The sequence below is a fragment of the Phocoena sinus genome, chromosome 17 (genome assembly GCF_008692025.1).
Source record: "Phocoena sinus isolate mPhoSin1 chromosome 17, mPhoSin1.pri, whole genome shotgun sequence".
NCBI classification, from domain to species: Eukaryota; Metazoa; Chordata; class Mammalia; order Artiodactyla; family Phocoenidae; genus Phocoena; species Phocoena sinus.
In genome coordinates this window covers 7,454,409-7,478,234 of record NC_045779.1, presented here as the reverse complement: position 1 = coordinate 7,478,234, position 23,826 = coordinate 7,454,409, and the positions used below count along the sequence as shown (strand labels likewise).

Below are 23,826 nucleotides of genomic sequence, written 5' to 3'. Positions count from 1 at the left end.
GATTCAGTAACTTTGCCTGTGACACACAGAATTTACAGCCTCGGAAAGTTCCATGAGATTAGGCTAGTTGGTGATGTGTGCTCTTCGCCCCACAGTCGAATAGAATTTTGGACCCAGCGTGCAGACTGGTCCTGCTACTTGGTGAAGTTTTAACTGCCCTGAGGCTTTGTTTCTGCAGAAGTATTTATACTTATGATGATGGAATTTCTGACTAATTTTTCCAAAATAGGTGATGAATAATACTTGAATTCTTTGTTATCCCAGATTATCTCTGATCCAGTCCTAGAGAAAATACTTCTGTCAGTCATCTGACGTTTGTTTAGTGCTGGATCCTGTGGAGTGCATCAGTCTTTTGGGTGCACAGTTTGAGGGGCATAGCTGTGAGTCAGGTGCTTTCTGTTTTGTTTTAATGGAGGCTGTGAAGAGCGAGCTGGGTTTTCAGGCGGAGAGGGCCGAGCTGGTGAAGGAGAGGAGAGAGGGACTCCATGTAGAATAGTCTGGGAGGGAATGAGATGCCTAATGTGGGGATAAGTAGGTAACTTCCCACCATCCCCCTGTTCTGTACTGCCATCAGGGCCGCTTGGAACCCAAGGACATAGCCAATAGGACAGTGGAGAGTGAGGGCACTGTTTACCCGGTATGTGATTTAAAAAAATAATTTTTTAGGACAGTTTCCATATCTTATTTACATTTTAAGACTAACTTTAATCTCCAAAAGACACATCAATACGTATTTCCTTTTTGCTGATCTCACTTAAACTTAAATGGATGGTTTATTCAGCAGCCATCTGTAAACAAATAATTACCTTGTCTGTTACATATAACGTGGGAATGGCTTTTAACAGAAGCTCATCAAGCTCCCCTCTTGACTTTTTAAAATTATAAATACAGGTATAAACGCAATCCTGAATATATTTTTGATGCTACGAGTAGTCAGCACCCACATCACTTCAAATATTAACACAGTTTGTGACATTAAACAATTTATTTATTTATTTATTTTAAAAAAGAGTTATTTATTTAATCTATTTTTCTGGCTGCGTCGGTCTTTGTTGTGGCACACGGGATCTTCACTGAGGCACGTGGAATCTTTGGTTGTGGCGTTTGGTTTTCTCTCTCTAGTTGTGGCACGTGGAGTCCAGAGCATGCGGGCTCTGTAGTTTGTGGCACGCGGGCTCTAGTTGAGGCACGTGAGCTCAGGAGTTGTGCTGTGTGGGCTTAGTTGCCCCGCGGCCTGTGGGATCTTAGTTCCCTGACCAGGGAGCAAACCCGCGTCCCCTGCATTGTAAGGTGGATTCTTTACCACTGGACCACCAGGGAAGTCCCTAACAATTTAAACTGCAGCTCTTGTACTCAGCAAAATAGATAAAGCTTGTCCTTTCTGCTTTTCCTTCTTGAGGTTTGTAGTTTTCAGAAACACACATGCTTCCACAGCTACCTGACACTTTTTGCCATGCTTTCATCTTGTAACCGAATTCTATTACGAATACTCCAGGTTTCTGCTTAAATGACAGCGCCTTAACAAGAGAAAAGAGAATTGTGTTGCATTTTTCTTCCCATTACCCATTACCTGAAAACATAATGGGTTTGCACGTGTTAACTATATTCTTACAAATGTCTGGGTGATGTCTACCAGCTGGAATTCTTAATGTGTGGGTATTTTGCATCGAGATGACAGCAAACGTGAGTAGAATGTTGTTGATTTAAAACAAGGATGGAATCCAGTCAAATTAATTCCTGTATGTTTGTCCTGGAGGTGGTGGTAGCTGCATGTTTTCTTTGGACGGCATTAGATGTCTTAGCTCTTGAAGTACAACTTTAATGCTGTATGAATTTTGTGATTTCGCTAATAGCAGTATCCTTTCTGCATCCACCGTATCACTAGAATTATTTATTCTATTCATGTTAATTTTGTTGCAAATCTAATTAATGGAGGAACTTCCAGGTATTTAGGTTCAAATTCAACTTTCAGGCTATGTATTGTGTTTTCGTCATTTTGTATGTGGAGACCGTCATGTTCTTTGCTACTTCAACGTAGCCTAACTGTATATATAACTCCTGGTAAATTAATCTCTGCACATGAATTGCTACTTTCATACTGCTATGGGAAAGTACATCCCAGGCATTTAGATTTTATGCTGGAGCAGCAAAATTTAAAAAAAAAATTGGGGGTTGGGGAGACCAGCAGAGTGGCTAAGTTTTATTTTTTTCAAGTAACATTATAACTCTCTGCTGTCCCCATCAGTTTGTAAAGAAAAGATCTCTAACTTAATAGCTAAATGTAGGACGGATATGGTCTCAGGATAAACACAGGCCTATACATTTCTTAAAAATTTATTTATTTTTAGTTAATTTATTTATTTTTGGCTGCGTTGGGTCTTTGTTGCTGCACGTGGGCTTTCTCTAGTTGTGGTGAACGGGGGCTACTCTTGGTTGCGGTGCACGGGCTTCTCACTGTGGTAGCTTCTCTTGTTGCAGAGCACGGGTTCTAGGCTCATGGGCTTCAGTAGTTGTGGCTTGCGGGCTCAGTAGTTGTGGCATACAGGCTTAGTTGCTCCGCGGCATGTGGGATCTTCCCCATCCAGGGCTCGAACCCGTGTCCCCTGCACCGGCAGGCGGATTCTTAACCACTGTGCCACCAGGGAAGTCCCTAGGCCTATGCATTGAATAGATTGAGCTTTTAACAAACTCCCTACATTACTTCTGTTTGTCTCATTTCACTCCAGATGAAGGATAGTTTTCTTAGGATGGGCACTGATCCTGCCCACAGACCAGCTGGAGATCGTGTACGGCAGGTTTGACTTTCTTGCCCTTTTGGCCTAAAAGTTTACGATTTGAGAGTGAATTATCAAGACAGAGCACAGCATATTGTAGGGCAGACTCTTATCTTTATTTACATTGTATTTAAAGAGCAGGTCTTGCTCTGTGTACTCTGAAGGGCTCGGTGATAATTGAGCCACATACCAGCTGTTTATGGAAAGCTGAGTGCATATGATAGAGTTCCACTGTGCAGAGCAGGAGTCTGTAATTGTGAAGAGTCCAGATCTTGATTGCAAAATAGGCCAACAAAACATTATGAAGAATGTATCTCATAATAAAGTGCCAATCCTGAATATTATACCTTACCCCCCAATATCCTGGGTTTCCAGATAACCCTGCATTTCTTCTTTTCTTTTCAGGGAGATAGTAGTGTCTGCTATTTAAGTGTTCTTTTAGTGAAAAAGACCTGGCGTTTGGGCTGCTGCCCCTCCAAGTGATTTGCATATTCATTTGACAGAAAGATATTTATTTATTTGTTTTACTACTCCGAAGAGATACCAGGAAGAGTTTGCCCGGTTAATAGTGAATTGATGATCTTTTCAAGTTATTTGGTTTCCACGGGCATCCCAAGTTGAGCTTCGAGTTTGTGAACCTTTTCCAAAACAGAGACTTCCATTGCCTTTCCAAGGAAATGTCATAGGGTGACTTCAGTGAGTTAAACTATCATGAGAGGGCTTCCCTGGCGGTCCAGTGGTTAGGACTCCACGATTCCACTGCAGGGGGCACGGGTTTGGCCCCTGGTCAGAGAACTAGGATCCTGCAGGCCGCGCAGCATGGCCAAAAAACCCCCCGAAAACAAAAACATTATGAGGATTAGACATATAAGGCATATAGATAATTTGTCTGTAAAAAGAACTTTAGAGATCACCTCGAAAGGGTGTATCAAACTAACTTTCCAAACTCCTGTTTTAACCTCGGAGAAATCTGGGTCTCCAAAAAGTTAAGAGTCACAGAGCATCTTATAGGAAGCCATGATGTATGGCCTGGATGAAGAAGAGTGTCTTTTGTTTAAATAAATATTCCATTTAAGAATTATCCTTTACTACTGGTCTTGTCTCTGGTGGTGTAGATGGAAGGAGACAGCACCACAGTCTTTGTCTCCCTCTGCGCCGCCCCTGGGAGGGCTTTTATGTCTGCATGCAGCCCCATTTAGAGGTGAGCGTGTTTTAACCTTGCTCGGAAGGGTTCTAGTGAAGCTGTGGCCTTGTGCCTGGGTCTTACAGGCTATGAAGACAAAGCTCAGATGGGCTTTGTGAAGGTACAGGGGTATGTGGTCTCAAAGGTAGAACCTTGCTGCCCCCTGAGAATTGGGGTGGATTTAACAGACCATCTAGTTCTGCCCTCCCCCTGCCTCCCGCCCCCCAAACCCACTCTGCCGAGATGCTCCGCAAGGTCTGGGGGGGGAAGTGACTGGTTCAGGAAATGACAGAGGACACATGAGACCTGTGAACTGACTTCTGCTCTGAGGGATGCTTTTTCCACCTTCCAAAGCCAATTCTTACTAGGAAAAGCAGCTCTACTTTGAGATTTTATTTGCCACGGTAGTTACAACTTTGGATTGAGATTGCTTTAATGGGAAGAAAAGGGAATCTTGCCATTAAGAGGAGTTAAGACTGACACTAAAGGAAACAATTTCACATTTGAATGTTCAGCTTCTCTGGGAAGTGTTACCATTTTGACCAGAAGCAGGCTCTGACTATAATGGTTATTATCATTTGGGGGTCCTGGGATTGTCCACAGCACTAGCAGACTGAGCCTCACGGGTAAGCAGGTGAAGGAATTAGATCCCTGTGCTGTGGCCCCTTCAGTCGTCGTAGTTGTGGGAACTCCCTCTCCCATCTGGGTAAAGAAAAATAAATACAAATTTTACGTTTCCTGAATTCTAATGAACACTTGCCTTTTTATTCCATAAAAATCATGGCTCCTGCTTTGATTCAGCATCTTTATTTATTTTTCATTTATTAAAATGTATTTGGAGCAGAAACCTCACAGTTTACCGAGTAGAAAATAAGTTATAGTTTTGAACACACAGAAATGTTCTTTTAGTGGTACCACATGATATGGCAGTCTGCCATTTCCTCTTAGAAATAGAATTGTATAAGACCAACTTGACCTTTAGGTAGTCACTTTGAAGCTACCTTCAATTTTATCTTTGTAAGGATTTCTTGTAATAGATTATTCATTGTCATTGTTTGAGGATGTATGAGAGATTTTTTGGCAAACTAACTGAAAGAAACATTAGTATGGCAGCTGACTTTACTATGTAAGGTAAATTTGTGCAAAATGAAAAATTAGTTCCTATAAATGAATATGACATATAATGAATTTATAGGTGGTTATAGACTTGCTGCATGTAGGAAATATTTTAAATTGGGTTCTTACAGGTCGAAAACCTCCAGTAAAATACATATTCTCTTAATAGGCCTTCCAATAAAAATAGACTCTGGTTTAAATATGTAGTTCATAACCAAGTGGTCATCTTTAACTCATCTCCATCCATTCTTCCATTTATCCATCCATTCATTCAGTCAATCAACAGGTGTTTCTTGGGAACCAGCTCTTCAGGCCATGGGCTGAGTGATAGGCATATAGAGTTGAGGGCAATAGACAACTCATGGCGTTTTTGTTACACTGGGGTAGTCCAAATGCAGTGTTCATAATTTGTCTCCTCCCCCCTTTTCTCTAAATCAGTGAGTGTTTAGAAGACTTAATTGAGTGTTTCTGTGCCATGTAAGGGGCCTCATCCCCTCTATCCTGTCTATATAGTATACAAATTCCAGCTATTTAAAGCTAATTAGAGGAAGATTTTTTTAAAATTAGTTTTTATTAGAGTATAGTTGATTTACAATGTTATGTTAGTTTTCTGCTGTACAGCAAAATGAATCAGCTATACATATACATATATCCACTCTTTTTTAGATTCTATTCCCATATAGGTCATTACAGAGTGTTGAATAAATTCCCTGTGCTATACGGTAGGTTCTTATTAGTTATCTATTTTATATATAGTACTGTGTCTATGTCAATCCCAATCTCTCCACTTATCCCCCTCCCCTCCTCTTCCCCCTTGGTAACCATAAGTTTGTTTTCTACATCTGTGACTCTGTTTTGTAAATAGGTTCATTTGTACCACTTTTTTGAGATTCCACATATAAGCGATATCATATGATATTTGTCTTTGTCTGACTTACTTCACTCAGTATGCCAATCTCTAGGTCCATCCATGTTGCTGCAAATGGCATTGTTTCCTTCTTTTTTATGGCTAAGTAATATTCCATTGTATATATGCACCACGTCTTCTTTGTCCATTCATCTATTGACGGACATTTGGGTTGCTTCCATGTCCTGGCTATTGTAAATTGTGCTGCAGTGAACACTGGGGTGCATGTATCCTTTCGAATTATGGTTTTCTCTGGATATATCTAGAGGAAGACTTCTGAAGACATTTATTAGAAAACCAATATGTTATTTGAGATATAAATTATTGTCAGCTAGATGAAATATTTATCAACTAGCTTGCAAAAGGCACTGTGCTGGGTACAACCCTGTTACAGGTAGTTGTAAGCTAGAGTAACTAGGATAACCTAACAACATTAGGATTGGTGAGAGACAGGATAGGAGAGTGTTGATGGTGGGGAAGAGTCGGGAAAGGTCTAGGTTCTGGGAAGCAGCCGGAGAACATGGCACCAGTACTCCTGCCTTGATTAACAGTGGAACCTTGTGGGAGGGCGTCAGGATGGTGTAGCTGGAAAGAGTTTGGGCTTGGAAGTCAGAAAACCAGGATTGAAATCCAAGCTCTGCAACCTTGGGCAAGCTAGTAAACCTCTTCCAGCCTCGATGTTTCTGTCTGTAAAAAGGGCTTGAAACTAGCTCAGAGGCTGGCAAAGAGTAAACCCTTCAGTATGTACTTCCTGTTACTAGGAAGAGATGGGGGATGTCATTGTGGTTGTGATGATAAAAATCTAGTGAAAATACCGTGAGGGGGAAACCAAAAGTGTTTTTTGTTCATACAGGTAAGAAATGCAGAGACTATGAATGGAGAAGAAAGTTTTTTTTTTTTTTTTTTTTTAAACCCCTACTCCCCTGAATACGTTATCTTCTACAAGTCTAGTCAGTATGTCATTTCCTGGTCATTTTCTTTATGATTGCCGTGCCTGCGTATGCAGTAGCATTTATATTATCAGCTTATTTTGTAGTGAAAATCAACTAAATATTTCCTGTGTAAACAGTGTGATTAAACTTCTAATTGAATAGAAGGATGTTAAGAGGTTTTTAACTTCATAAGATCTTAACCAGTATAAAAACTGCATACGTCTTTCTGGTTGTTTTCCTTTTTTCTTTTTCGTTTTGGATTTAAGAATGATAGGTTAAAATGGTACAGTGAAGTTATTAGTAAGATAATTTTGTCCTGGCCACTGCTTTCCTGTGCTTGAATACATTTTTCCTTTCAGCTTCTTAAGGCTGCACACAACAAAAACTCACTATGGAATCCTAGAGCAAAGTAGCATGAAGCCTATGGGGAACTGGACTTTTTGGTGCCACGGTCCCCTAGGAGGCAGCCTGCTCTGGTGGCATAGATGATCAGTCAGGGAGGGCTACACTCTGACTCCAGTTCACCAGGGTGTTTGCTGTTGGACTTCTGTGTGGTTGTTTAACCTCAATTCTTTCATTGGTGCATAAGGTTAATACAATTGTTCCCACCCTTGTGAAACTTAGGGAGAGGCTGTAAAAATTAATGGTATAGGGCTTCCCTGGTGGCGCAGTGGTTGAGAGTCCGCCTGCCGATGCAGGGGACACGGGTTCGTGCCCCGGTCCGGGAAGATCCCACATGCCGCGGAGCGGCTGGGCCCGTGAGCCATGGCCGCTGAGCCTGCGCGTCCAGAGCCTGTGCTCCGCAACGGGAGAGGCCATGGCAGTGAGAGGCCCGCGTAAAAAAAAAAAAAAAAAAAAATTAATGGTATACTGTTGGAAGCACCGTTCACTGAATATAGTGGTGGAAAATAGTGTTATTAATTACAAAATCTGGTATTAAAGTGTTTCCTAAAAGCATTTTAAGGGCATAATTAGTGTTGGATGCAAATGTAACATGGGACAGTAGTTGGTTTTTTTTTTTTTTTAAGAAGCCTCGAAATGAGTAGAAAGAAAGAAATCCAGATTTTAAACTGTTGACTATAAACATTACAAACACTAAGTATAAAAGAAAGACATTTGTAATGATTAGACCTGATAAATGAAAGATGGACTTTTTTTTTTTTTTAATCAATTCATGCAGTGGTCCCCAGCCTTTTCGGCACCAGGGACAGGTTTCGTGGAAGACAGTTTTTCCACGGATGACGGTGGCGGGGCGGGGGGATGGTTTCAGGATGATTCAAGGGCATTACATTTATTGTGTGCTTTATTTCTATGATTATTACATTGTACTATTTAATGAAATAATTATACAGCTCACCATAATGCTGACAGGAGGCAGAGCTCAGGTGGTAACGCGAGCGATGGGGAGCGGCTGTAAATACAGATGAAGCTTCGCCAGTAGCGGTCCGTGGCCTGGGGGTTGGGGACCCCTGAATTAATGTCTTCACTTGGGCACCGTAGGGCAAGTGCATTCTCTAAACCTGGCTCAGTGGATCACTTAGCGCTCTGTATGAGAGAGTTTATTCAGTGGAAACCAATTTATCTGGCTTCAGAGTTCATGTAGTTCCCATGAATATTCCTTGGTGGGTCTATAAATTGGTGAGCTCTCTGGGGAGATCCCGTAAAGAGATTGCTTCTCCCCAGCCTGAGCCCTGAGCAAATAGGAAGTAGACATCATTAGAGTCATCAGATAATGGAGAACAAAGCATCACCTTTATTATGGATGAAGGACACTGGAGACATAGCTTAGTGTGAGGGAGTCAGCCTGCTCAGTTACAGGCAGTGGGTGGAGGGAGGCGAGATAGGAGGGAAGGAAGGGAGGTGAGGTGGTGGGGGGTGGTGAGAGGTTCCAGATTGGGTTTATTAGCCTGCTCTCTAAGCCTAGCTCAAATTTCAAAAGAGGAATAAAGAGGAGGGTGGAGTTGGTTGAAGGAGTGGAGAGGAAGGCTAGATTTCTTTCGGGAAAATCCCCCTTTATGGGAACAAGGAACAGAGAAGAGGTATTTCCTGTTAATACGACTATTCAGAATTCTCCCAAGTGCCCTTTAAAGTTCTATGGCACTGGACACTAGCACGAGACCAACCGCATCTGGGTGTCAGTGAAGGAAGTCCTGTTTCCTTTTGCTGCAGGTCTGTCCCTTTTAACCACCTGGGACCACATCCCTTTTTGCCTGCAGCTCCATTGTATCTAACATAGTCGCACAGTTTTCCACTTTCTAGAAGGAGCTTGGGCTTGGAGTGAGCCAGGATTTTGAAGCATGGATAGGATTTAATTTTTTTTTCTTTCTGATTCAGTTGGGTGGGTTTTTGCCCAGTTCACCATCTCAGCTGTTGTTTAAACCCAAGGTATAACTGAGGGCAGTTTATGGATGTTTCTCTTTTCAAAACTTGTGACCCAGGTCCAGGGCTGAAATCATTAATCCTGTTCCGAATTTGGGTTGTACGGCTCTGAAAATATTTTACAATAATTTTTAAACACAAATATCACTTATTCACCTTGTGATGGAGAACAAATATTCCAGATATTTATCAGTGGGCATTGTTCCTAATTAGTTTATCAGCCCCGACATTCTTTAACTGTGTTCCCAATCTTGCTGTTGGGAACAACAAGATCTAGATCTAACTGATCTAGAGCTCGACTGTGTATGGTCAGTGGCTTGGGTCCTAGTGGGATAAAGGCTGTGGTGATGCCTGCTGCCTTTTCCTCAGCTGAGCTCAGTGGGCTACTTTGTAGAAAGACATTAACAAGTTTTGAGTCTGTTAGGAAAGCAAGATGGTGAAGTGATATATACCATTCAGTTAGCAAACATTGGTTAAGTGTCTGTGTTTATGGCCAAACTCTGTGAGAAGAATAAAAGGTAAGAAGACAGCATTTGTTTTTGTTGTTGTTGCTGTTTTATATTTTAATTTTACTGGAGTATAGTTGATTGACAATGTTGTGTTAGTTTCAGGTGTACACCAGAGTGATTCAGTTATACATATATCAGTACATGTAGTCATTGTTTTTTAGATTCTTTTCTCATATAGGTTATCACAGGATACTGAATAGAGTTCCCTGTGCTATACAGTAGGTCCAGGTTGGTTACCTACCTTATATATAGCACTGTATGTGTGTTGATCCCAGGCTCCAGATTTCTCCCTCCTGCCCAGGCTTCCCCTTTGATAACCATAAGTTTGTTTTCAACATGTGAGTCTGTTTCTGCTTTGTAAATAAGTTCATTTGTATCTTTTTTTAAAATTAGATTCCACATATGAGTGATATCATATGATATTTGTCTTTGTCTGACCTCACTTAGTGTGATCATCTCTAGGTCCATCCATGTTGCTGCAAATGGCATTATTTCATTCTTTCTATGGCCTAGTAGTATTCCATTGTACATATATGTACCGCGTCATCCTTATCCACTCCTCCATCGGTGGACATTTAGGTTGCTCCCATGTCTTGGCTGTTGTAAATAGAGCTGCAGTGAACACTGGGGTGCAGGTATCCTTTTGGATTATGGTTTTCTCCAGATATATGTCCTGGTGTGAGATTGCTGGATCATGTGGTAACTGTAGTTTTAGTTTTTGTTTTTTTTTAACATCTTTATTGGAGTATAATTGCTTTACAATGGTGCATTAGTTTCTGCTTTACAACAAAATGAATCAGTTATATATATACATATGTTCCCATATCTCTTCCCTCTTGCGTCTCCCTCCCTCCCACCCTCCCTGTCCCACCCCCCCAGGCGGTCACAAAGCACAGAGCTGATCTCCCTGTGCTATGCGGCTGCTTCCCACTAGCTATCTACCTTACGTTTGGTAGTGTATGTATGTCCATGCCTCTCTCTCGCTTTGTCACAGCTTACCCTTCCCCCTCCCCATATCCTCAAGTCCATGCTCTATTAGGTCTGTGTCTTTATTCCTGTCTTACCCCTAGATTGTAGTTTTAGTTTTTTAAGGAAACTCCGTACTGTTCTCCATAGTGGTTGTACCAATTTACATTCCCACCAGTGTAAGAGGTTCCCTTTTCTCCACACTCTCTCCAGCATTTACTGTTCATAGACTTTTTTAAAAAAATTGGGGTGTAGTTGCTTTACAGTGTGTTAGTTTCTGCTGTGCAACAAAGTGAATCAGCTTTCTGTATACATACATCCCCTCCCTCTTGGGCGCCCCCCCGCCCCCCGCCCCCGGATCCCATCCATCTCGGTCATCACAGAGCACTGAACTGAGCTCCCTGTGCTATACAGCAGGTTCCCACTAGCTATCTGTTTTACACATGGCAGTGCACATACGTCAATCCCAATCTCCCAGTTCATCCCACCCCACCCCCCGTGTCCACACATCTGTTCCCTTTGTCTCTATTCCTGCCCTGCAGATAGGTTCATCCATACCATTTTTCTAGATTCCACGTACATGCGTTAATATGCGATATTTGTTTTTCTCTTTCTGACTTACTTTACTCTGTATGACAGACTCGAGGTCCATCCATATCTCTACACATGACCCACTTTCATTCCTTTTTTGATGCTGGCCATTCTGACTGGGGTGAGGTGATAACCTCATTGCAGTTTTGACTTTCATTTCTCTGTTAATTAGTGATGTTGAGCATTTTTTCATGTGCTTTTTGGCCATTTGTGTGTCTGCTTTGGAGAAATGTCTATTTAGTCTTCTGCCCATTTTTTGACTGGGTTGTTTGTTTTTTTGACACAGAGCTGCATGAGCTGTTTGTATATTTTGGAGATTAATCCCTTGTTGGTTGCTTTGCTTGCAAATATTTTCTCCCATTCTGTGAGTTGTCTTTTTGTTTTGTTTATGGTTTCCTTTGCTGTGCAGAAGCTTTCAAGTTTAATTAGGTCCCACTTGTCTATTTTATTTATTTTTTTAATACACTTTTTTATTTTTGGCTGCGTTGGGTCTTTGTTGCTGTGCGTGAGCTTTCTCTAGTGGCGGCGAGCGAGGGCTACTCTTCATTACAGTGTGCGGGGCTTCTCATTGCGGTGGCTTCTCTTGTCGCGGAGCATGGGCTCTAGGTGCACGGGCTTTAGTAGTTATGACCCACGGGCTCTAGAGCGCAGGCTCAGTAGTTGCGGTGCACGGCTTTAGTTGCTCCACAGCATGTGGGATCTTCCTGGACCAGGGCTTGAACCTGTGTCCCCTGCATTGGCAGGCGGATTCTTAACTGCTGCGCCACCAGGGAAGCCCTGTTTTTATTTTCATTATTCTAGGAGGTGGATCAAAAAAGACATTGCTGCGACTTATGTCAGAGTGTTCTGCCTATGTTTTCCTAGACAGCATTTGTTTTTAATGATTCTGTTGTCTGGGTGGAAGAGGCAGAATTAAGATAGAAACGTATGAAATGATAACAATCGATAGATGACATGACAATGGAAAACAATTCACAACATCCGTAGGAAGCAACTCCTGTGTGTTTGCTGCTGTGGTTGGTGCTGATATAGGGCAGTAAATAAGAAATAATCTAGGTCTAGAAGAAGTTCCCATTCCCTATTAAAAATGGCTGTTATATATGAAAATAGCTTTAAGGGATGAAATATAAAGGAGGACATACATCATGGAATAATGGATTTCTCCTGGGCTCAGAGAAAAACTGTGGGAAGGGGTGGATATTGGAGCTGGGCTTTGATGGCTGGGTAGGAGTTTGCTGGATAAGAATGACATGGATGGAAAGAGAAGAGGTGGGTGTAAAGATGTAGGAGAGGACACGGGGATAGGGCTTGATGAGTGATTAGAAAAGACCAATGTGATGCTGAGAAGTGGAATGCGAGTAATTGAAATAGTGATGGCACAAGTAATAGGAAAAAGAGGGAGTCAGACAGTGAGGGACGGTGCTGGGGAGAAGCTAATTAATTTGGATTAATAAATGATACTATTTTAACAGGTGCCATTTTATCCTATTACTACCTACAGTGCTTTTCATCCCAGCACACTTTCAAATTAGGTAAAGAATAATAGTAGTTGAGGTCACAGTTCTTTGAAAAATTGAAAAGATGCCCTTCATCGTAGGTGAAGAGGAAAATGTTTGAAGCTATACTAAGCCTTATATAATTTGAGTCTTAATTAGAGCTAATATTTCTCCACACAGTGGAAGAGTGAGTTAAAGTAAAGATGACTAGATTTTAGTTTTTACTTGTTAATTGGAGTTGATTTGTGTTCTCAAGGGAAAACATTTTCAGCTTTGTAATTTCCATTCCCTGTCTTTAGTCTAATGGTCTGAATTTATTGATCTTTGCAGGGTAATACATATTTCTGCCTGGGTTTCCTGGGCAACACCCAGCAGAACCTCTCCATTTTGGTATTTTTCGAGGGGCTTTTTCTTGATGTCTGTGCTCCTTGGAATTGCTACACGTTGCTGTGGTCCGTTGCTTGTTCCAGAGTCTGTCTCTTCCTCTGTCACACCCTTCACACGGTGTTTTTTTCCAGCATAGATGTCCATGACCTGTCAGTGCACCTGATGGCTCTCATAAGTTTCTGTATTTTAAAAATTAAAGAAAGTGGCAGAAATAAAAAAAGATACTGACAGTGAAAGCAGCAACTGAAATGCTTCGGATTACCTGGATATTTACATTTACATCCATCTCACTTTTAATGGAGACTTTATTTTGAAATTCGTGGAATTTTACTTTAGATGATTAGAATTTGTCTTATTGGCATTACTGATCCGGGTGAGTGAAAAGCCTCTGGAGAATTAGACTTTTTGCTTCTTGATTCTAGTTAAATTTGAGCCCTCTTTGTAGGAAGAATTATCCTTAGTTGTTTGAGTCTAATGTCAGAACCACGTAGCTGGCTTGTCTTATTGAATAAATAGTGAGTCCGGTGGGGACAAAGATTGGGGAGAATGGAGGTGATTCTGCCTTTCTCTCTCTGACCTTCTTTTTTGGTGCCTTGGGAAAGATAGTAGGTACAAAAGTGGGCTGACCAGCTACTATAATTTTTTTTGGGAATAATATTCAGTGAGCTGGTACATTGTATTATGCGTGTCAGAAATGAATGGAGATTTTGATTGGGAGGCTTGGGAGCATTGGCTATTGTTAAAGGACTTGGGGATGCCAAGAGGGAGAGGGAATTGGGGGGAGGATGTCAAGGTCAGCTTAGTCATGCTGAATTGGAGATTGCTTGAGATTTGTATATAAGGCAGCTGAAAGATAAATTGTAGGAATTTTCATGTTTGGAAGTGTCATTTGACTTCTAATAGAATTTCAGTTCCTGGCATGTAGGGGGCCTTAAATATAAACAAGTAGGTGAAAGCAGAGATCGGAAAGTTCGAGGCATAATACCAGGTGCTGGGGACGTAAGTAAGACAGAAAGTCCTCGCTGAGGGACTTTGGCCTTGCTGTCTCTGTGTCTAGAATGTTCTCACCCCCCCCCCCCCCCCCCCGATAGCCACATGGCTGCTTCTTCAGCACCTTTAGGTCTCTGTTCAAATGTCACATAATCGGTGAAGCTAACCTTAGCCTGCATGCAGTCCACATCCACCTCTAATTTGTTTTTCTCCATAGCGTTTCACAGTAATTTAATACATATATGTGGTTATGTATACACGTACGCCATGTATTTGTAAACATATAAATATAATCTATTCTAGCTGGAATTTAGGGGATCTGGAAATTAATTAGCTGGAGGTAGCTTTAGAATGGCAGGCTGAGGACGAAGAGCAGAGGCTCCTGAATGACAGGTTTCCATGGAGAAGTTTTCTTTGTTGGATGTATCACATATATGTGGTCTATTACTAAAAGCAGTGGGGAGCGCTGTTCTACACTTAACAGCTGTGAATTTTTCATTCATTCATCAACTATTTATTGAGCACCTACTATGTATGTTCCAGGCAGGTTTAGGTACACCCGTGACAACATATGCAAAAAATCACTTCCCTTCTAATACTTTCCTTCTGGGGAAATGTAATCAATTGCCTTGACCAGAAGAGGTGATGCCCTTTAGGAAATCATTTTAAAATCCAGGCATGATGTTCAAATGTTGTCAACTGGGATGACGGTCCTGACAAGAAAAAGAAGGCCGTGTGTTAGAAAGGATGTGGGGAGAGAACATTCAGAGCTTTGTTTGGAGAATCAGGGGCTGAGTTGTGAGTCTCAGTAACTGGAAGAATGGTGGAACTCTTAGGAACTCCAGAAAGGGGCTGTATTGGTAGCAAATTGTGGTGTATACTTTGCTATGTTTTGGATTTGACAGTTGCCATTCATTCAAGTGGAAATGCCTAGGAAGAAGCTGGAAATGCAGCTCTGTAACTCAGAAGGGAGGTCACAGACCAGGATTTATTACAGCAGCGGATGGTATTTACTTACGTATCCATTTAAATCTGGCTCTAGGTAAATGAGTTAATATAAGACCACACGGTATCTTTTCTTCATCCAGTGTCATGAGATACCAGTGGCAATTTTAATTTGGTGTCTTCTCACCATCATTTATTGGTCAGTATCACAGGAATATGTTACGTTCCCAAGTAAGCCTAATCAGGCAAGACTTCACCAAGGGGAGACTACATTCCCATTCCTGATCCTAGGGAGTGGCTATTTTACGCCCTTAGTTGACATATTCCGATTGTAGCTATCGTAATAGTATATGTTGTCCTTATCTACATCCTCAATTAATCCATTCTTGAAACTTACTAATCACCTTAATAATAAACTAATAAAGTCTCCTGCCTATTAGTAAGAAATATTAATGTGAGTATAGGAGGTTTAGGATTAGATTTATACTTCTGAAATCACCTTAGCTGATGATATATTTCATGCTCATTGATAATTGGTTTACATTCTTCATGTGTTTATTTTTCAGGGTATTATAAAGTGATGATATAGAGAAAATGCCCCTTAAAATATTTCAGTGAAAAGCTGTTTATCAGAGCAGAAAGCTCAATCTGCTTTTGTCCACTCTTAACGATTAGATTTTGTCAGAAGCCCACATTTGGATTGTAATGAAAATGTTCTTTTATTTATGAAATTATTCAGGCTACGCATGCGTGTAAAATATTTGATGTAAGTAACGAATGGAGTGCTCAGCAACCTACATTGCTTTCATAGGAGTGCCTTAGTTTTAGGCGAGTAATGGAAGACACAGCTAAGAAGTAATAAGGGAAAGTTTTCCTGCCACATTACAAGGAGTCCCAAAGGGCAGGTCCAGGGTTCCAGGACTGTTCCAGCTGCTCAGCCATGTTTCCAAAGGCCAGGTTCTTTCTGTTTTTCTGCTAAGCCATTTTAGCATTTTGGCTTTTTCCCTGTGATTTTTTTCACTCACAGTTGCAAAATGGCTGTATCATCTGTAGGTATCAAATCCTCACAAATTAATGGTTAAAGGTCGTAAGAGGAGAAATTTTATTCTCTGGCATGTAATGAGTTATAATTTATAAAATTCACTCATTTAAAGTGGGTGAATTTTATAAATTATAAAAGGCAGTGGCTTTAGTATATTTACAGCGTTTTGCAACCATCACCATATTCTAATTTTAGGACACTTTGGTCCCCCCAAAGAAATACTCAGTCTCCATCCTCTCTCCCCTGGGCAAGCGACTAATCTGCTTTCTATTTCTATAGATTTTCCTACTTTGGGCATTTCATGTAAATGGAATCCTGTAATATGGGGTCTGTTCTGACTGCCTTCTTTCCCTGGGCATAGTTTTTAAGGTTCACTCATCCATGTTGTAACCTGTATCATTACTTTTTATTGCTGGAGAGTATTCCATTGCATGGATATACCACATTTCGTTTATCTGTTATGGATATTTGGTTTGTTTCTACTTTTTGGCTATTATGAATAATGTGGCTATGAACATTTGTATACAAGTTTTTGTGTGGAGATATGATTTCATTTCTCTTAGGTTATGTATACCTAGGTGAGGAATTGCTGGGTCATATGCTAACCCTTTGTTTAACATTTTGGAAATTGCTAATTTGTTTTCCAATGTGACTGTACCATTTTACAATCTTACCAGCAGTGTATAAGGGTTCCAGTTTTCCACATCTGGGCCAACACTTGTTATTGTTTGCCTGTTTGACTGTAGCGATTCTAGCGAGTTTGAAGTGGTAGCTCATTGTGGTTTTGATGTGCATTTCCCTAATGTTAATCATATTGCACATCTTTTTATGTGCTTACTGATGATTCATATATATTTCTATTCAGACGCTTTGCTCATTTGAAAAATTGGGTTGTCTTATTATTGAATTGTATGAGCTCCTTATCTATTCTTGATACAAGTACTTTATCAGACATATGGTTTGCAAATATTTTTTCTCATTCTGTGGGTTGCCTTTTCACTTTCTTAATGGTGTTGTTTGATGTCCCAAAGTTTTTGATTTGGATGAAGGCTAATTTATCAATTTTCTTCTCTTATCAGTTGTGTTTTTCATACCATCTCTATTAATTAAAGTAAAAATTTTATAGCTAAATAACATATAGACAGAAAAGTAACCAAATCGCAAGTGTACAATTCGTTGCATTTTCACAAAGTGAACAAACCTATGAAACCAGCATTCAGATTAATAAACAAAGTAACCACTCTCCCTTCATGGCCCCTCCAGGGTTACCCATGGTCTTGACTTCTGATACCATAGATAAGTTTTACCTGTTTTGGGATTTTACATAAATTGAGTCATACGGTATGGGTTATTTTGTGTCCAGCTCTCTTTTATTCACCATTATGTTTAGAGATTCATGTGCATTGCAGTGTGTACTTTTTGTTTACTTGTTCTCATGTATGGTATTTCATTATGTGAATTTTCTATAGTATATTTTTTCAAATGTTGATAGATGTTTGGATTGCATTCAGATCTGATCTGTTAGAATGGAGTTTCTCTGAATATTCTAACCTTTTGGTGTACATATACTTAGGAGTATATCCGGGGTTACAGGATGGTCAGAGTTCAGTTCTAGTGGACTCTGTCAAGTAGTTCACCAAAGTGGCTGTAGTAATCCACGCTCTTATCAGTTTTTGAATCTCTTTTTAGGAACTAGCAAACGTTTTCCCAGAAGTCTTCCTCACCTCCACCCTCAAGTGGAATTCCCTCACGTATTTTTGGCCAGAACTTCTGTGCACACAGGTTCCTGAAACAGTCATTTCAAGGGAAAAGACGAGGCTGGAATGGTCTTGGCTTAGTCAAGATTCACCCCATGGGGCTGAGGAGGGGTCCAGCCTTCCCACTAGCCCTTGACCTGCTGCTGTATAAATGCAGTTGGGTTTCTGTTTGCCTGGAAGAAAGGATGCCGAGGGCAAGTCAGCTGTGTCTCCTGAGAGAAGGATCATCCAGTTAAACCAGTTAGATGCCTATCTGAAAAAGTGGCTTTTTGCTCTACAAGATAAATCTTCTGGAATTATTTTGAAAATGTACTAGGCTTTTTAGTTTCAGGGTAGCTAAATTAGTAAGTGTTCAATAACTGTTTTCTATAGTGATTATATTTTTCTCGCTTTAATTTACATTTTTATACCCGTGTGTTTTCAGTAGGGCTGCCATTATGAGCTGAATGTCTGCCTTGGTACAGAGTTGCTAGTCCTTACGTGTATCATCTCCATCACAATGCCTTATTGGAAATGGGCTATGAAGCTAGTCCTTACGTGTATCTCCATCACAATGCCTTATTGGAAATGGGCTATGAAGCTAGTCCTTACGTGTATCTCCATCACAATGCCTTATTGGAAATGGGCTATGAAGTGCTCAAGTATAAAGCTTTCCCATTTTCCCAGAGAAACACATTTTTATTGAACTTTTATTCCTGTTAAAGGCTTAATAGCAAATTCATTAAAAATATCTAGTACCGTGTTATATAAAAGCAAAGATAATAAAACAACTGTATACCTCGGTAATAATTTTAGATGCAAAATTATCTTCTGAGTTATGTTGCTTTATTTATTTATTTATTTTAAGATTTAATTGTATTTATTTTTGGCTGTGTTGGGTCTTCGTTGCTGTGCGCAGGCTTTCTGTAGTTGCGGTGAGCGGGGGCTACTCTTCATTGCGGTGCACGGGCTTCTCACTGCGATGGCCTCTCTTGGTTCTAGGCGCACAGGCTTCAGTAGTTGTGGCACGCGGGCTTCAGTAGTTGTGGCTTGCGGGCTCTAGAGCGCAGGCTCAGTAGTTGTGGCGCACAGGCTTAGTTGCTCCGTGGCCTGTGGGGTCTTCCTGGACCAGGGCTCAAACCCGTGTCCCCTGCATTGGCAGGCGGATTCTTAACCACTGTACCACCAGGGAAGTCCAGCTATGTTGCTTTAGAGCAAGAAAGGCTCTTGCTTTTCTAAGGGACCCATCTCAATGAGTATATATACACATGAAAACAGAGTTTTGTTCTTTAATATATTTCATTTCTCTAAAACACGTATGCTATCAGTAATTAAAACTTCTAGAAAATGATGATTTTGTTTCTATTATTTGCATTTGCATAGGGTTTTGGACGACAGTTTTGGATGGCCAAGATGATAAAGGCTTTGAGTAGTGGAGCGTATGTACTGGTTAGACAACAGTGACTACATGGACCAGGGGAATCAGGAGTGTTGTAAAACAGACTCCCCCAAGTCCTGGAGAGGCAGGCCCAAGGGTAGGCAAGATTGGGTGTAAGCGAAGTCCACATTTCCTAATTGGTGTTCCCATATCTGCCCTCTGAGCATCTAAAGCACTTCAGCATTGCTGATTATACATTTTGGATTATGTGCAATACGTAATCATCTTGTTTTAGAAATGCTTGCCCCCTATGTCAGAATGAGCTGTACAGAATTACAGTGTATTGCCATGTAAACGTAGGTGAAGTTTCCTATCTGAATTGTGCTTTTCTGGTGCACACCCACTGATGTTTTTCCTGTTCCTAGCTGACCTTTTTTGCCCTGAGCTGTTTTGGTACAAGTTCCACATCAATCAAGGAAATTGATAGTGTACCTTATCACAGCATTGAAAAGAAACTTGGACTCTGTGTTTTAGGTCAGTAATAAGTCAAAATCCAATTTTCTAGAATGTCCTTTAAAATAATTTGATTCATACTTGGTTCCCTAGAGCCCTGCTCCTGTGTTGGCAGGAAAGTTTTACACAAAACCCTGGGAAGCACGGTCCCCTTTAATTAGCACTGAGAAGTGACGTGGTTTATGGTGAGTTTGCTAAAGAATGGTTCTTTGTGCAACTGTCTTGAGCAACAAGTGAGTTGGATTAATTCATTATGATTTTAAAGTTAATAACAAAACTTATATAAATAAGGAAGCACTTTGTGGGAAAAAGCATAGGTGTCAATCTTTACAGAATTTTTTGTCCATAAGATTAGGGCCGCCTTCCTGTGTTCTCATCTAGTTGTATAGCCTGTCAAAGTTCACTCTTCTCACAATAATTCAAAGATGCAAGATGTTTATATTGTTGGAAAGTTTTCTGTCCCTTGCATTTTCTCATAGCCACGGGATTAATGCAAGATTCATTTTACTGCAGTTCTCAGGGAATTGTGGGGACAGTGTTAACACTTTTGAAGGCCATCCATGTGCTAGGCACGTGCCATATCTTATTTAATCATTAAAACATCCCTTAGAGGTAGATGTTATGTCTGTTTTTCAGGTGAATAATTCAGGTCAAGAGGCATTAAATAAGTTGCCCAAGGTTACATTGGTAATGGCTGAGACCCAGACCAACTACCATTGTTTTCCCTCTACAATATGTGCCTTCTCATATTTCTAATAAAATGATCCTCATTTTTGCTCTAGATAATTGCCATTCAAAAAGTGAAAGCCTCTGAGTATGCTGTGTCCACAGACAAGTACCTTTCCAGGTACAGTGAGGATTAAAATGGATTTTATTTAACATTTTCAGATAAATGCATTTTATTATAAATCGTAATTTTTGAATATTGTAATTGGATTAAAAAATATTGTTTCTGAAAATTAGGTTGTGAGGCAATGTACTAGGTATATAATAAAGTTGGAGGGTGAAAATTGACAGTGGTATTTCACAGAGAAATGAAATAGTTCTGAATTTTAAATACAATTAAGATTGCTTTCTATGTGTTCTTACTACTAAAAAGAGCGTATTACTATAATTTTTATCACCAACTCACCTGAAACAGTTAATACATAATAAGCCAAATTTGCCACACTTTCAAAGGTTATAGAAAGACATATTCTTTTAGTGCGTTGCGAGGACTGTGCCCTATGAACAGGGAGAAGCCTCTGATGAACTTTCCCAGGCGGACAGTATGACATAACTGCAAGGTGGAGTCTGCAATGAATTTGAAAAGCCAATCTTGGAGGCATGGAGGCTAGTTAAGAGACCTGGGCCGTAATTCTAGCAATAGATCGTGGATATCTGAAGTAAGGAATTGCTCGTGGGAGGAAGCCGAGTGGATGCGTTTGGGAGACGGTAAAGGAGGTAGAAAATGTCAGCACATAGTTCTTTTTTCTTTCTTTCCTTTTTCTTTTGATTTTGTAAAACTCTTTGTATGAATCAACTTTACATATGAATTTCTATAAATACACTTACAGAATTTCTTTTCTGTTAAAGTTGCCTATCATTTCTTCAATTTTGTAGATTTCTTAGAATTCATAGAATGTTCTTTGCCTGGTTGTCGCTCTTATCTTTTAGTGTGAACACTAGCTTTCACTAAGGCCTTTTCAACTCCTTGGTCTGGTTCTGTTCTGAACACACCTCTAAATTAATGCTCTAGCGAGGGTCAAGCACTTTGAGCAGTGATATTAGAACAAGCTCTCCAAGTTCTCTAATAAAGAAATATTTTAAAATTGTTTCATCACATTCACGTGGCTATATTTCTTAGTTGTAGAAGTTGCAGGACATAGTTCTTGTTTGTTTGTAAGGGAAGAAGAGGACAGAAGAGGTTTTTGGCTTGGGTCCATTAACAGAGCTAGAAACAAAGAGGGGGACAGAGGTCTGAGGGATGGCGGAGGGACTTCAATTTTGAAATGCTAACTATAAAATATTTCAGTAGGCAGTTTAGTAGAGGGATCTAGACTCGGGACAGAGATTTGGTTAAATATGTTGACTTTGGAATCTTGGGCATCTAGGTGACAATTGAAGACATGGGGTCACCCAGCAAGAATATGCTTAATGAGAAGAGGTGAGAGGATGAAGCCCCGATGGCACCACCCCTCGGGGGGAGTCAGGGGAAGCAAACCAGTAGAGAAGCCTGAGATGAAACTGGTATTGAGGAGGTGGAAACCCACAGAGCGTGGTGCAAGGCACGCACGGGGAGGGGCGGTTCGAGAACAGGTGGGTCTCAGATGCTGTAGAGCCGTCAAGTCAGCCCAAGCCAGAGATGTGGGTTAGAAGAAGGTTCTGGTGAACTTGGTGAGAGCAGTTTCACTACAGTGATAGGATGAGAAATGGATTTCAGTGGATCGTGGAGGAAATGGGCAGGGAGGAAGTGTCAATGGGGAGCATAGAGAAGTGTTTGAAAAAGCCTGCTGTTTAGAGAAAGTAGGAAGGATTTGAGGTCAGGGAAGTGTTTGTTTTTTAAGGATGAGAAAAATCTGCACATATTTAAATGGTGATTCAGCTCATTAGAGAGGGAGGCGTCTGGCCGCAGAACTGATGGGGCAAGGCCCCTCGTGGGGGCAGGGAAGAACAGAGCAGAGGCAGGTGTTGACTCAAGCGTTGCCTTGGGAGGAAGGAGGGGAGATTGGCAGGATGTCCTGGCGGCGGGAAGCAGAGACAGTTCCCTTTCCGATGGCTTTATTTTCACTTCCAGGCAGGAGACCTTGCTGTTGGAATATTAACGATGTTCCCGAGGGGCTGCAAACCGGTCGCCTTTGGGGCTGGATTTACGGCTGGATCCCGTTGGCACTGTGCTTTTTTTTTTTTTTTTTGCGGTACGCGGGCCTCTCACCGTTGTGGTCTCTCCCGTTGCGGAGCACAGGCTCCGGACGCGCAGGCTCAGCGGCCATGGCTCACGGACCCAGCCGCTCCGCGGCATGTGGGATCTTCCCGGACCGGGGCACGAACCCGTGTCGCCTGCATCGGCAGGCGGACTCTCAACCACTAAGCCACCAGGGTAGCCCGGCTTTTTAAATTTGGGAGTTTAAGCACCGCGGGCAGGGCACCGATTCCCCTGTTTCACAGCCCCTCCCTCCTGCCCCATCCCACCTTTCCCCCATCTATCAGCCTACTTCCTGGAGGCCTTTGAACGGCTGACTGACTTTGGTGATCTGGCTTTCTATAATGGAAACATTATTAGTTATCATTAAACCTTAAGAAAATAAACCTAGAGGGGTGGAATGGGCAGGGTGGGAGGGAGACGCAAGGGGGAGGGGATGTGGGGATATATGTATATGTATAGCTGATTCACTTAGTTATACAGCAGCAATGAACACACCACTGTAAAGCAATTATACTCCAATAAAGATGTTAAAAAAAAAAAAGAAAGAAAATAAACAGTGAGCTCCGGCAGCATAATGAGAAAATAACCAGACAGAAGGTAGATGAGCACACCTTCGTTTTCAGAGATCGAGCTGTTTAAATACAACCCTGCCCACCTTTCCAAGGTGCCTCCTGCTTCTCTTGACCGTAATTGGCTCTAGTTAGCACTTCCTATTTACCAGGAACTTTCCAAATAAGATCCCTTGTCCTTGTAACGGCTTTACACGTTAGGTGGTCTGATCTCTCTTTTACAGCTGAGACCCCGGGGGCTCAGATAATTTTCCAGGAGCTTGTAGTGAGAAAAGAGCATTCTTTCACACTGGGTGTGCTCTTGGCCTTGGGCACAGCCTGGCTGGATTCTAGCCATTTCTTGGGTTGTACATTCTCCATTCCTCTTCCCTGGTTTTTCTTGTCTCTCCAGAGGACGTTGTTTGTCGTTCCTCCACATGTTCTGTGAACAATCACGCTGAGAGTTCTAACCTGCTCAGTCTTCTACCCTCCCTCTTTGGAGGAGAGAGGCGGCCTAGAGGCAACGGAG

General features: G+C 41.3%; 1 protein-coding gene and 1 pseudogene across 3 annotated transcripts in view; one reads left to right on the top strand and one right to left on the bottom strand.

The window, feature by feature from the left end:
* The window catches only part of CA8 (carbonic anhydrase 8), a 210,623-nt gene that overhangs the window by 139,289 nt on the left and 47,508 nt on the right, over positions 1–23,826 (top strand). The window lies entirely within an intron of this gene.
* Positions 1,731–14,445, bottom strand: LOC116742676 (annotated as a pseudogene).